This window comes from Rana temporaria, chromosome 7, assembly GCF_905171775.1.
Source record: "Rana temporaria chromosome 7, aRanTem1.1, whole genome shotgun sequence".
Classification (NCBI taxonomy): Eukaryota; Metazoa; Chordata; class Amphibia; order Anura; family Ranidae; genus Rana; species Rana temporaria.
Window position 1 is genome coordinate 156,594,436 of NC_053495.1, and position 14,784 is coordinate 156,609,219.

Below are 14,784 nucleotides of genomic sequence, written 5' to 3' on the forward strand. Positions count from 1 at the left end.
GGACTTATTCACACACGTATGCTGGCCATGTAACAGAGGGGATTGTTCATGAAGCTGCCTGTTACACTATGACAGTGCTTCTCAATTATTTTCTGTCATGCCCCCCCTAGGAAGAAGAAAACATTTCGCGCCCCCCCGCGCGAATGTAAATAGTATCATTTGTCTATAAAATTGTTATAAGTACACCTCTGCATAACACCGTATCCTTATTAACGTATAAGAGAATAAATAGTAAGCACACCGGTCTTTCCTCGTCTCCCACCGTAGTCACAGTGAAGCCAAACGCTACATACACCTCGTCATATTTCCTCGTCTTAGCCTTCGGGAGACTTTCTGTTATCTCCTTCTCTCCTTCTCTCTCCGCCTGTCTTCTCATCCCTGTTAAAAAAATTTCCATGATGTCACTTGAGGGTCTGCTACACTTCGTGTCTACAAAGAGTCACATGGGCGGGTTTGGCCAATCAGGATAGAGCATTATGTCTATCCAATCGGGTCTGTTCTCCTCGAAAGGGTCACGTGGTCCTTCGCGTCGGGCTGCGCTGGGACAATCTCAAGTGATCGCGCCGCGCTGCTCCCTCTCTCTGCAGTATGCAGTATTTGCCGAGGTCAAACGAGCCCCCCTTTACGGAGCCTCGCGGCCCCCCAGGGGGGCGCGCCCCACTATTTGAGAAGCACTGCACTATGAGGATGCAATGTTTGTACAAACAGAGGCACAAGTCCTAATTTGACAAGTGTGTAGGCGTGGGTGAGTGGTCTCAAATGTTCAGAGAGCCGTACACCTGCATCAATACGCCTATCAAATTAGGTCCTGTGGCTGTGTTCTTACAGCTGCTGCATCCCCAGAGCGTAACATAGGCTGCCTGCACACAGCTCCATGCTGCTCCAGTCACATAAACAAACCGTTGAGCTCATCCATGTAAATGAGCCTCATCTCATTCACACACAGTGCTTTTTTTTTATTAACTCAACATAGTTTTATCCTTTAGATGGAGCATTCATTTTAATGTGCTTGTGTCCGCTAACAATAATTTTAAGAAGTGTATTTTTAGCAAAAATAGAGTTGAATATCTTCGGGGGGAGAGGTCTGTCAGGTAGGCTGTACAGGACCCCATGATTTCTAACAGCAGCCCTGGCTGACACATTGATGAATCAAGATCGGGCTCAGGTAAATAAAGGACAGGGCTGCACTTAGAAGGTTTTGTACCCTAATACAGAGAATGCATTAAAGTAAAAAAAAACTTCAGCCTTTAGAACCACATTAAATGCAAACAAATAACTTTTTTTGTATGCATTTTCTTTAATAATTACAGTTGGGATTAAACAATACATTTTTCATATCTTGTTAATATTTTTAAAAAAATACACTTAAAAAATGTTTAGGTTGTTTCATTTAGTGTTCTTTGTATTTTTGTTTGTTTTTACTTTTTTGTGCATGTTTTTAATTTAATCCCTAAATTTATTTCATTTTAATTTTTTTACAGATCTTTTCTTAATGCCTTCAAGTTAAGAATGTAATGTACAGAATCCTCTACCATCTTCTTCTCAGTGTGAAAGGTCATCCTTAGTAATGCTGAGCAACACATTAGCTTTGCAGGACATTAATCTGAGGACATCTAATGGTGAAAAGGAATTACTGCAGGGGGTACAGTGCCAGAGAGGAGGTGAGGATTGCAGCCTGAGTGCATTTAAAAAAAAAATTAGCCTAGAGTGAGACAATGCACCGCTCTAGGCATGGGTGTAGGAACCCTTACAAATCTGGGGGGGACAGCATTTTTACTCGCCAGGTAAATTCTTATTCAGTAAACTCGGACTCCCACATGCCATGTGGGTTAATTTTTACTTAAGCCATGTGGGTTGATTTTTACTAATGCCTTGTGGGCCACAAGGCATAAGTAAAAATTAACCCACATGGCATAAGTAAAAATTAACCCACATGGCATTAGTAAAAATTAACCCACATGGCATAAGTAAAAATTAACCCACATGGCATAAGTAAAAATTAACCCACATGGCATAAGTAAAAATTAACCCACATGGCATAAGTAAAAATTAACCCACGTGGCATTAGTAACAACCAACCCACATGGCATAAGTAAAAATTAACCCACATGGCATAAGTAAAAATTAACCCACATGGCATAAGTAAAAATGAACCCACATGGCATTAGTAAAAATTAACCCACGTGGCATTAGTAACAACCAACCCACATGGCATAAGTAAAAATTAACTGGCTAGGTGGCAGTGCCAGGTTAGGTGGCATACAGTAGTGCCAGGTTAGGTGGTAGTGCCAGGTTATGTGGCATACAGTAGTGCCTGGTTAGGTGGTAGTGTCAGGATAGGTGGCAGTGCCAGGTTAGGTGGTATACAGTAGTGCCAGGTTAGGTGGTAGTGCCAGGTTAGGTGGCATACAGTAGTGCCAGGTTAGGTGGTAGTGCCAGGTTAGGTGGTAGTGGCAGGTTAGGTGGTATACAGTGGTGCCTGGATAGGTGGAAGTGGAAGGTTAGGTGGTAGTGGCAGGTTAGGTGGTATACAGTAGTGGCAGGTTAGGTGGTAGTGCCAGGTTAGGTGGTATACAGTAGTGCCAGGTTAGGTGGTAGTGCCAGGTTAGGTGGTATAGGGTAGTGCCTGGTTAGGTGGTAGTGGCAGGGTAGGTGGTATACAGTAGTGCCTGGATAGGTGGTAGTGCCAGGTTAGGTAGTATTGCCAGGTTAGGTGGTATACAGCAGTGCCAGGTTAGGTGGTATACAGTAGTGTCTGGTTAGGTGGTAGTGGCAGGTTAGGTGGTATACAGTAGTGCCTGGATAGGTGGTAGGTTAGGTGGTAGTGCCAGGTTAGGTGGTATACAGTAGTGCCAGGTTAGGTGGTAGTGGCAGGTTAGGTGGTATACAGTAGTGCCTGGATAAGGCACTACTGGAAGTGGAAGGTTAGGTATTAGTGGCAGGTTAGGTGGTAGTGGCAGGTTAGGTGGTATACAGTAGTGGCAGGTTAGGTGGTAGTGCCAGGTTAGGTGGTAGTGCCAGGTTAGGTGGTATACAGTAGTGCCAGGTTAGGTGGCAGTGCCAGGTTAGGTGGTATACAGTAGTGCCAGGTTAGGTGGTAGTGCCAGGTTAGGTGGTAGTGGCAGGTTAGGTGGTATACAGTAGTGCCTGGATAGGTGGTAGTGGCAAGTTAGGTGGTAGTGCCAGGTTAGGTGGTATACAGTAGTGCCAGGTTAGGTGGTATACAGTAGTGCCTGGTTAGGTGGTAGTGCCAGGTTAGGTGGTAGTGGTAGGTTAGGTGGTATACAGTAGTGCCAGGTTAGGTGGTATACAGTAGTGCCTGGTTAGGTGGTAGTGCCAGGTTAGGTGGTATACAGTAGTGCCAGGTTAGGGTGGTAGTGCCAGGTTAGGGTGGTAGTGCCAGGTTAGAGTGGTAGTGCCAGAGTAAATACATGACATGAATAGATAAGAGTCCTGTTCCCCATTTCCATCAGCTGCACTAAAAGCATGAATCTATGACTATCCAGTGCCAGGTTAGTACCTGTATACCATACCCCCCCCCTCTCTGAATACTGTACCTCCCCCTCTCTGTAAACTGTAACACCCCCCCTCTCTGAATATTATACCTCCCCCTCTCTGTAAACTGTAACACCCCCCCCTCTCTGAATATTATACCTCCCCCTCTCTGTAAACTGTAACACCCCCCCCTCTCTGAATATTATACCTCCCCCTCTCTGTAAACTGTAACACCCCCCCCCCTCTGAATATTATACCTCCCCCTCTCTGTAAACTGTAACACCCCCCCCCCCTCTCTAAATATTATACCTCCCCCTCTCTGTAACATTTACCTCCTCCCCCCTGTACCTCAACTGTGTCGTTCTGGCTCTCCATCACATGTAACTTAGTCTCTCTGGCTCTGCAGGCTGGTCGGGTGTAGTGTGGCCACGAGTGTCAGTCTGGGCCCCGCCCCCTTCCTGCTCCTTTCTCCCATTCAGCAGAGCGGCCAGCACAGCTATGCATGTCTGTGTGCAATCAGCTGTGCGCCGCTCGGGAGGGGAGGGGAGGGGTCGGGGCTGGATCGGCACTGAAGGGGGAGAAAAGCAGTGACCGCAGCTGGACTCTGCGGCCCCTGCCTGCGATCCGGGGACGATCTCCCTATCCTAACCTGGGGGGGATTTTACCATACTTGTCCCCCCCGCATTATTTTCTGGGGGGGATGCGTCCCACCCGTCCCCCCCGGTTCCTACGCCCATGGCTCTAGGTGGCACTTCCAAACTATCACCTCCCCTGCCAAGTAGGGTGCCAGCTCAGTATGCAAGATACGTGTGATCAAAAAATGTCCGGATGGCCGCACTCCAAATACATACCTAAACATAGTCCATACAAACAATGGATAAAAATCAACTGACACGTTTCACACCAGTATTATCATTGCCTAATCATAGCCAAATGACAAATGAATAACATTGGTATTTATATATATATACACACACACACATATATACATATATATATATATATATATATATATATATATATATATATATATATACATATATGTAGCACTAGGGGCTGCTGGTTTGATTTGGGTGGCACGTTACCTTTGTTTCTCCGCCGTCTAGGGTACTGGACGAGAGCTGTAAAAGTCAATGTCCACACTGTAGGTATCTTTTCTTGTGCTTTATTACCCAACGGGGTAAAAATAGTAAAAGTAGTAGTAGGTAAGATGATAGAAGAAGTGGTAGGTAATGGATTCAGGCGCATAACAGGGTTTCGGAAGCAGTCCTGCTTCCAACAACAACTTACGTCGCCACTCTAGCCAGAGTGGGTATAGTGCATCTGGATAGGCCGCTATCACCGGTCTAGCAGCCAGAGTGTCACTCGGAACTTTAGCAAAGTCTCTGCCACAGACCTTCCCAAAGAGCGGTGATGTATTTGGTCCAAAATCCTTAACACTGGATTAAGCACCCGGATCTCTCTTGAACAGCTTGTTAAATTTTCAAATACTGATAGGCGACCCTCGTCTAGCCTTTCAGAAACGATGTGTCCTTTGATGAAGCAGTGGGCCTCTCTCAAGATACCAGCCTCGTGCTTGGTATTTCCCAGACAGGTTCTCCATCAATCGGCTTCCTCCCTCGGGATGGTCAGCACCGGACAGCTCTGCAGCCGCAGACTCAGTCTACACACTGAGCCTACAAGATAGATTGCTTGCTCCGGACCAACGTGGTCCTGGAGCCAGGAACACTGAAACACACACCCCGGCCAGGAGGGCCACACACGGGTGTGGTGGGACGACTGCCCAGGCGGATAGCGGCGAAGATGACCCCAAACCAATGGCGTCTGCCCCTAAATACCCCTCCCCAGCATGCACAGCATGGCGATCAACCCTCCTGATTGGCTGCCGAGAAGAAGTATCCACACTACTGCTGCCACATGCTGGTCTGGGGTGTGAGGCCCCCAGACAACGACAGTGGACACACAATACAGCCAAAGCTGTTACAGAGGCCCTAAAATGTAGTCAAATAAAAACGGTCAGAGGCAACTCACTCTCTGGCCACCCTCTAAATTTACAGCAGCACCTGCTATGAAAGTAGCCAGGCTCTATATATATATATATATATATATATATATATATATATATATATACACACTTATATAAAGTCAATCGTGTGAAGATTCAGGTCCATTCAATGGTGATGGGAACAGCTAAGACCAAAGTCTTCACATAGGTGTATCCCAGAGTCAGGTTTTAATTTTACCTTACCTAACTTCAATACTTTTCCTTTAACCACTTAAGCCCTGGACCTTTAGGCAGCTAAATGCCCAGGCCAGGTTTTGCGATTCGGCACTGCGTCGCTTTAACAGACAATTGCGCGGTCGTGTGACGTGGCTCCCAAACAAAATTGGCGTCCTTTTTTCCCCACAAATAGAGCTTTCTTTTGGTGGTATTTGATCACCTCTGCGGTTTTTATTTTTTGCGCTATAAACAAAAAAAAGAGCGACAATTTTGAAAAAAATTCAATATTTTTTACTTTTTGCTATAATAAATATCCCCCAAAAACATATATACATTTTTTTTTTTCCTCAGTTTAGGCCGATACGTATTCTTCTACCTATTTTTGGTAAAAAAAATCGCAATAAGCGTTTATTGATTGGTTTGCGCAAAAATTATAGCGTTTACAAAATAGGGGATAGTTTTATTGCATTTTTATTAATTTTTTTTTTTTTACTACTAATGGCGGCGATCAGCGATTTTTTCGTGACTGCGGCATTAAGGCGGACACTTCGGACAATTTTGACACATTTTTGGGACCATTGTCATTTTCACAGCAAAAAATGCATTTAAATTGCATTGTTTATTGTGAAAATGACAGTTGCAGTTTGGGAGTTAAACACAGGGGGCGCTGTAGGAGTTAGTGTTCACTTAGTGTGTGTTTACAACTGTAGGGGGGTGTGGCTGTAGGACTGACGTCATCGATCGAGTCTCCCTATATAAGGGATCACTCGATCGATGCAGCGTCATAGTGAAGCACGGGGAAGCCGTGTTTACATACGGCTCTCCCCGTTCTTCAGCTCCGGGGAGCGATCGTGACAGAGCGGCTATAAACGAATAGCCGCGCCGTCGTCCCGGATCGCTCCCCGAGGGAATCCGTACCTGTACGGCCATTTGCCTGTACGTGCCATTCTGTGGACGTACATATACATGCGGCGGTCGGGAAGTGGTTAAAATAGCAAAACGTAGCTAAAATCTTCCAATTTAGCAAAGATTTGGAGAAAAGAAAACTCTCATGCCGCGCACACACGGTCGTTTATTGTGATGAAAAAAAAAACATTTAAAATGACCGTGTGTGGGGAAAACGTTGTTTTATGTCTTCTGAAAAACGACAAAAAAAAAAATTCGAACATGCTTCAATTTTTTATGTCGTTTTTCAAAACGTCGTTTTTTGTGTCATAAAAAATTATCGTGTGTGGGCTAAAACGACGTTTTTAAACCCGCGCATGCTCAGAAGCAAGTTATGACGCGAGCTTGAACGGAACAGAGTGCTGTCGTACGTGTTGTACGTAACCGCGTTTTGCTAGAGCATTTTGAAAAAACGATGGTGTGTAGGCAACGTTGTTTTGTAAAATGAAGTTTGAAAAACGTCGTTTTTTTTCATGAGAAAAAACAACGTTTTTTTACAAGACAAAAAACGACCGTGTGTACGCGACATCAGTCGCAGTGGATTGAAGGAGGCATATTTTATTTCAGCAATCTGAGCTACTCCCCTCGGCCCCCCCTCTGCCCTGCAGAAGATTTTACCAATAATTTGTATTTTAACCACTTCCATACCAGGTACTTACGCAGCTTCCCGCCCAAGCCAATTTTCAGCTTTCAGCACTGTCGCACTTTGAATGGCAATTGCGCGGTCATGCTACACTGTACCCAAACAAAATTGGCGTCCTTTTTTCCCCACAAATAGAGCTTTCTTTTGGTGGTATTTGATCACCTCTGCGTTTTTTTTTTTGCGCAACAACTAAAAAAAGGCTAAAAATTTGGAAAAAAAATTACGTTTTTATTTTTTTCTGTTAATTTTTTTGTAAATAAATTTCCTCTTTCAATTACGGGCACTGATATGGCGGCACTAATGGGCACCGATGAGATGGCACTGATGGACATCGATGAGGTAGTACTGACGGGCACAGATGAGGTGGCACTGATTGGCGGCGCTGGTATGCGACACTGATGGGCACACATAGGCGGCACTGATGGGCACACATAGGCGGCACTGATGGGCACACATAGGCGGCACTGATGGGCACACATAGGCGGCACTGATGGGCACACATAGGCGGCACTGATGGGCACTCATGGGCGGCACTGGGCACTCATAGGCGGCACAGATGGGCACTCATGGGCAGCACTGATGGATACTTATGGGTGGCACAGATGGGCACTGCTAGGTGGGCACTGGGCATGGATGGGCACTGTGGGGTGGCACTGATGGACACTGGGGTGGCGCTGATGATGGACACTGGGGTGGCGCTGATGGACACTGGGGTGGCAGCACTGATTGTTGCCAGTCAGTGCCCATTTGTGGGCACTGACTTGCATCTTTTTTCTTTATGTTTTTTTTTTTATTTATTTTTTAGACTTTTTTTTTTTCTGGCTTTTTTTTTTTTTTGCCCACCCTGGTGCTCCAGGGTGGGCATCCCTGGTGGTCCAGTGTGGCGATCCGAGGGGGGGCTGCGCTGATAAACAATCAGCGCAAACCCCCCCTGTCAGGAGAGCCGCCGATCGGCTATCCTCTACTCGCGTCTTTCAGACGCGAGTGAGGAAGAGCCATCAACGGCTCTTCCTGTTTACATCGTGATCAGCCGTGGTTGGACACGGCTGATCACGTGGTAAAGAGTCTCCGCCGGAGGCTCTTTACCGAGATCGGAGATGCAGGGTGTCAGACTGACACCCCGCATCACCGATCGCCGCGATGCGCGCCCCCACGGGCGCGCGCGGCATGAAATCCTGCAGGACGTTCTAGAACGTCCTGTCAGGATTTCATAACCACTTCCCGGACGTAAATCGGCCATAGGCCGGGCGAGAAGTGGTTAAATATCTACATCTGGGAGTACCAGGGAATTCTGGGAGAGATATCTTGCCACAGGAGCCTGTGAGCGTTGTAAAAAGACAACATATGATTCCACTTGACAGCAGCCTCGCAAAGCATAAATAACCATTTTGTTTGTAAGATCACTAAAAATAAAATTTCTATGGATTGGCAGCGCTGGTACACACATATCTGCTTTGTCTCTCTTTGGTGTGGATCTATATAAAGCTACATAAGTAAGATACAGTAATAGCAGTATATAAACACGCACAGTAACCTTTAAAGGTCACCTCCATGTGTGTTTCTATCTCAGTAAAAGTCAAACGTAAAAAAAAGCTACGTAAAAAAAAAAAAAATGTACTTAGATGTTCAGAAATAGACGCTGGATAGGAGGGGTTAATGTTGCTTCCTTGCCCTCAGGGCCCGGTATGAACAGATGAGATGAGAGTGTTAGATTTGTTCAGGCTTGATGCTGTTTGCTATCTTTCATTTAAACCCATTTGTGCAGTGGGTGGTGGTAGCCCATTTGTTCTATTTTCTAAAGGACAGTATGAATTTTGTGCTGTGTTGTGAGAGAATATCCCTAAGGGAAATTTGTGAAAAAGTGACGCAGTGCCGTATCGCAAAAAATGGCCTGGTCATTGAGCATCCAAATCTTCCGGGGGTTAAAGTGGTTAATTGATACCTAATTAAACCTTTGGATTCAGTGCATAGGAAACTAATAATGTCATGATTCAATACGCTATTTTAATATGCACTATAAACTGGAAAATTTCTTTTACTCCCAACTGTCCCTGATTTGGAACAAAGTCCCTCTGTCCCTCGTTTCTCCTCATCGGCCCCTCATTTTAATCTGATCTATATAGCTGTATCTAAAATGCACTATTTATCTTCCAAAAAGTGTTTCCCAGTGCTAAACCTTTCATCCAATATCTAAATTGCTGCATTTGTAAATTTCAAAAGCCAGTATAAGTCTCGGTTCACACTAATGCGATGTGGGAACCAGCGCAATTCCTGTGAGGGTTACCGCATTGCATCTAATTCGCAGGCAGTACACACTGCTCTCAGCGAACCTCTGCTGGTGTCAATAGAAAGTTTATGACACCAATCGGTTCGCAGAATGCAGTGCCAACTGTGGAATCTAATGCCTCGTTTCCACTGAGCGGATCGGTTGGTGTTGGTTCGGTATGCTATTTTGGGTGTTTCCATTATGAAAGCGTGCCATAAAACTGAACCGTTTCGCACCATTCTGGGCCCTGCTTCAGATGTGGGGCCATAGAAAATAGAACGGTTCGGTTAGGGCGGAGCTACAATACATTCCACTGATTGGTGGACACGCTAGGCATTTTTTCGAAACCCTGTATGGCCCCTGACGGTCCGACTTGCAGTGAAATCGCTCACCTGAATAGACCGGACCATTCTAATCGTTCCAAACTGTACCGACCCGAACCGTTCCGCTCAGTGGAAACGAGGCATAATTGATTCAAGTGAGGACCAAAAAAAGGGACCTGGACCAAATTTGCACCGCACAGACGTCACATGTATTGTGGACAGAAATGCGGTGTGAATCACATGCGATGTTTGGCATGTACCCAGCCTAAAGGAACAGTAGTGGTAAAAAAAAGCACTTGTGGGTTTAATTAATCTTTTTTTTTTTTTTTTTTTTGTATAATGCTCTTTTAAGGCTGTGTGGCAGGAGGTGTGTCCTATGGCTACATTCTGTTTTTTTTTAAATCCTGACTTGTTTGCAAGCGTTGTCTCGCAAGACGAGCAGGATTCAAGCCTCTGAGGTGTGCAGTACCACATGTGGCCAGAGGTGCGGGGGCACCAGTGACGCTCTGAGGCACTCAGAGACGCTCGGAAACTCTCTGAGTGTCTCCGGAACTCCACCCACCTCTGGCCACATGCGGTACTGTATACGCTAGCAGTGACACTGAAACAAATTATCAGAGTTTCCATTGATTCATATGGGTAAACTCGCTTTGATATACACGTGCTTTGGATTACAAGCATGCTTCTGGAACGGATTATGCTCATAATCCAAGGTACTACTGTATATATATATATATATATATATATATATATATATATATATCTTGTTATTTTAGTTAACCCTGTCCCTTCTGGTCTGGGTTTCTATAGCTAGCATAGGCTAGAGCCAGGTTAGACATCCGATGGCCACATTTGGTAGTTAGAGGTCCAGTTGCATGATGGATTAGAATCTAGGGGCCAGATTCACAGTGAGAGTACGCCGGCGTATCTACTGATACACCGGCGTACTTTCAAATTTGCTGCGTTGTATCTTTAGTTTGAATCCTCAAACCAAGATACGACGGCTTCTGGCTTCGATCCGACCCAGCGCCCGCTGGGTGGAGTTCGCGTAGTTTTCCGCGTCGGGTATGCTAATTAGCATTTTCCGTCGATCCACGAAGTTACGCGTGGCCGTCGCATTCTCTTACGTCGTCACTAGTTGGCTTTTCCCGGCGTATAGTTAAAGCTGCTATTTTGTGGCCTATAGTTAGACTTGCCATGTTAAAGTATGGCCGTCGTTCCCGCGTCCGTGAATAGGAAAGGACGTAACTCATGTCGAAGTTCAAAAAATGACGTCGGTGCGACGTCATTTCGCGCAAAGCACGGCGGGAAATTTCAAAACGGAGCATGCGCAGTACGTTCGACGCGGCAACGCGCCTAATTTAAATGATCCACGCCCCCTACCCAGATCATTTGAATTAGGCGGGCTTGCGCCGAAAGGATTTACGTTACGCCGCCGCAACTTTACAGGCAAGTGCTTTGTGAATCAAGCACTTGCCCGTAAAACTTGCGGCAGCGTAGCGTAAATGCGATACGTTACGCCGCCGCAGATGTACCTGAATCTGGCCCTAGGTGTGTTGCGGAGGTTGAGTAGGGCTGTATAAACATCAGAACCATTACATGCACATTTCTCTAGGAGATGATTGGCCGATCTTACACTACACTCTGCAAGACCATTGGATCGAGGGTAATCTAATGCTACTAAGACACAGTGTAGATAGGCTGACTGTGAGTTCCAGTGCCACGCCACGGTTTCAGTTTGTATGAATCAGCGTTTCAGGCTGGTTGGGCCATGGTTGGATGACCACCCCAGCACCACTAATCTTGTCTTTAGGTCTATGACACAGACGGACGCTGCAGTGTGATCATCCTCAGGGAACCCTGCAACTGAACTTTGCTGCAACATTTCTCTGGAAGTATCTTTATTAATAACTATATATACCAGGGTATATTTGCACCATTCCGCCAGGATTCATGTTGTGCCCTTTATTGATAATATATGTATGTACATTGGATGTATATATACAGTTATTAATTTCTTCTCATAAAAACCTTGTATTATTTCCATACTGCTGTGCATCTATATGCTTTTGGTTAACATTATTATAATGATATAGAACATTGGGCACATGAAAAACTTTTATGCAGCAGCCATTGTTAGGTTTAAGTTCACCTGCTGGAGGAACTTGGGTTCACTTTGCCGATGGCTGCAGTTCCAGTGGCCACCAGCAGGTGTCTCCCAGAAGCCAGCAGGTTCTGATCAGCCACACCTGGCTCCAGCTGCCAGGTGGATATTTAAGGCTGCTCCTCCCTTGCCCCTAGGGCGTCACTATCCATTCTTATTGCCTCCTTGCTACTAGATTGCGCCTGATACCTTTCCTAAACCTTCCTGTGTCCTGATCCATCTTGCACCCCTCTGCCTTGTTCCATGCTCTTGTACCCAGTCGTGTTTCCCTTCCTTGCATCCCTGTTACCTTTGTCCCTTATGTTGTAGATATTGTATATAGATAGCAGTTAGGTTCATTAGTTATTTTTGTTCTTGTTTGCTGGAGTGGTTTATGTTTTCACTGCAGGGGCGTTGCTAGGTGGCAAAAAGACCAGGGGCTTCAGCCCGAAGCCGGCCGGGGGGGGGGGGGCGGTCGCGGTGCTGAATTTGTTGGCTGGGCAGTGGGGTTGTGTGACCTACCTGACACACATACACTGACCTACATGTCAGCGTGTGTGTGTGTCAGTACATACACATACTGACATGTCTTGAGTTCTATGGTACAGGCCAGTCTAAGGTTCCATGGTTGGCCTTCCAACCATCCCGTGGCCAAAGCTCCCTTTCCCTCCTAACCCGCACACTGACCACTAACCCACACAATGCACACTGACCCACACACTGCACACTGACCACTACACTGACCCACACACTGATCACTGACCCACACACTGACCACTGACCCACACACTGCACACTGACCCCTGACCCACTACACTGACCCACACACTGACCACTGACCCACACACTGCACACTGACCACTACACTGACCCACACACTGACCACTGACCCACACACTGCACACTGACCCCTGACCCACACACTGACCACTGACCCACACACTGACCACTGACCCACACACTGCACACTGACCCACACACTGCACACTGACCCACACACTGCACACTGACCCACACACTGCACACTGACCACTGACCCACTACACTGACCACTGACCCACACACTGCACACTGACCCCTGACCCACACACTGACCACTGACCCACACACTGCACACTGACCCCTGACCCACTACACTGACCCACACACTGACCACTGACCCACACACTGCACACTGACCACTACACTGACCACTGACCCACACACTGACCACTGACCCACTACACTGACCACTGACCCACTACACTGACCCACACACTGACCCACACACTGACCACTGACCCACACACTGCACACTGACCCCTGACCCACTACACTGACCCACACACTGACCACTGACCCACACACTGCACACTGACCACTACACTGACCACTGACCCACACACTGACCACTGACCAACTACACTGACCACTGACCCACTACACTGACCCACACACTGACCACTGACCCACACACTGACCCACTACACTGACCACTGACCCACTACACTGACCCACACACTGACCACTGACCCACACACTGACCACTGACCCACACATTGACCACTACACTGACCACTAACCCACACAGCACACTGACCACCAGGGTTGGTGCGAGGATTGTTGACGCCCTGGCTGCGCCCTGAACCACTTTACCCTGCAACACATGTGACATTAGAAAAAAAGAAGCCCTAAGGCAAACGCTGCGCTAATTTAAGAAGATAATAAAAAAATAAAAAATAAAAAAAAATGATGATAAAGTGTATGGGAAAGCAGGTGGCATGTAAGTTCACTACAAAAAATAAAAAAAGTTAGGATAGATAGCAAAATATGGAAAGAGTGCAGCGCTATGTGGTTAAAACCATGTGTGAAATAAATGTTATACCTTGAAGTGTAAACAAATAATACGTGAAAAATGTATTAAAAGAAAAACTAATGCAGAATACAAAAAGAACATAACATATTCTGTGAAGAGTTAATTCCAAAAGAAAATCCGTGAAGGGTTAACTCCCCAAAAAAAGACACATTGCTTGCCAAGAAAGTGAAGGTAAAGTTTGGTGAATAATAAGTCCCAAAATAAAACATGGTATTGCCAGAGTATTTTGGGACTTATTATTCACCAAACTTTATCTTCACTTTCTTGGCAAGCAATGTGTCTTTTTTTTGGGGAGTTAACCCTTCACGGATTTGCTTTTGGAAATGTACTCTTCACAGACTATGTTATGTTCTTTTTGGATTCTGCATTCATTTTTCTTTGACACCACCTGACCCCCGACACCTACAGTCTTCCCACAGCTCGGTGCAAATCCGTCCTCCTTACCTGTGTCTCTGTCCCGACTTCCCGCCAGCGCCATCCACCTGCAGCCCGCTCTATGGTGCAAGACGCGTCGCTGCACCTCCATCATCATTCTCTACCGAGCCAGCCGAGTCGCCCTGCCCCTCCGCTAGACACGCCGCCTCCGAGGGACACAGAGCAGAGGAGCATGCGGAGGGGAAGAAGACAGCTCGCAGACAGCCTAGGCATCTCCCGCCATCACATCCGTATTTCCCCGTCGCACTGTGATTGGGCGTACAGCGGTCATGTGCGGAGGCGGGACTTCAAGACGAGCGCAAACAGGCCAGCCCCACGCCGCACATGACCCCAAACGCCCAATCACAGGGCGCCGGAGTCGGACACCAAACATGGCGGGCGAGATCTGCCGGCACTGACTCGGGGCTCGTAATTAAACACTCCATGCCCGAGACTCGGGGCTTTTCGGCGGCATATTC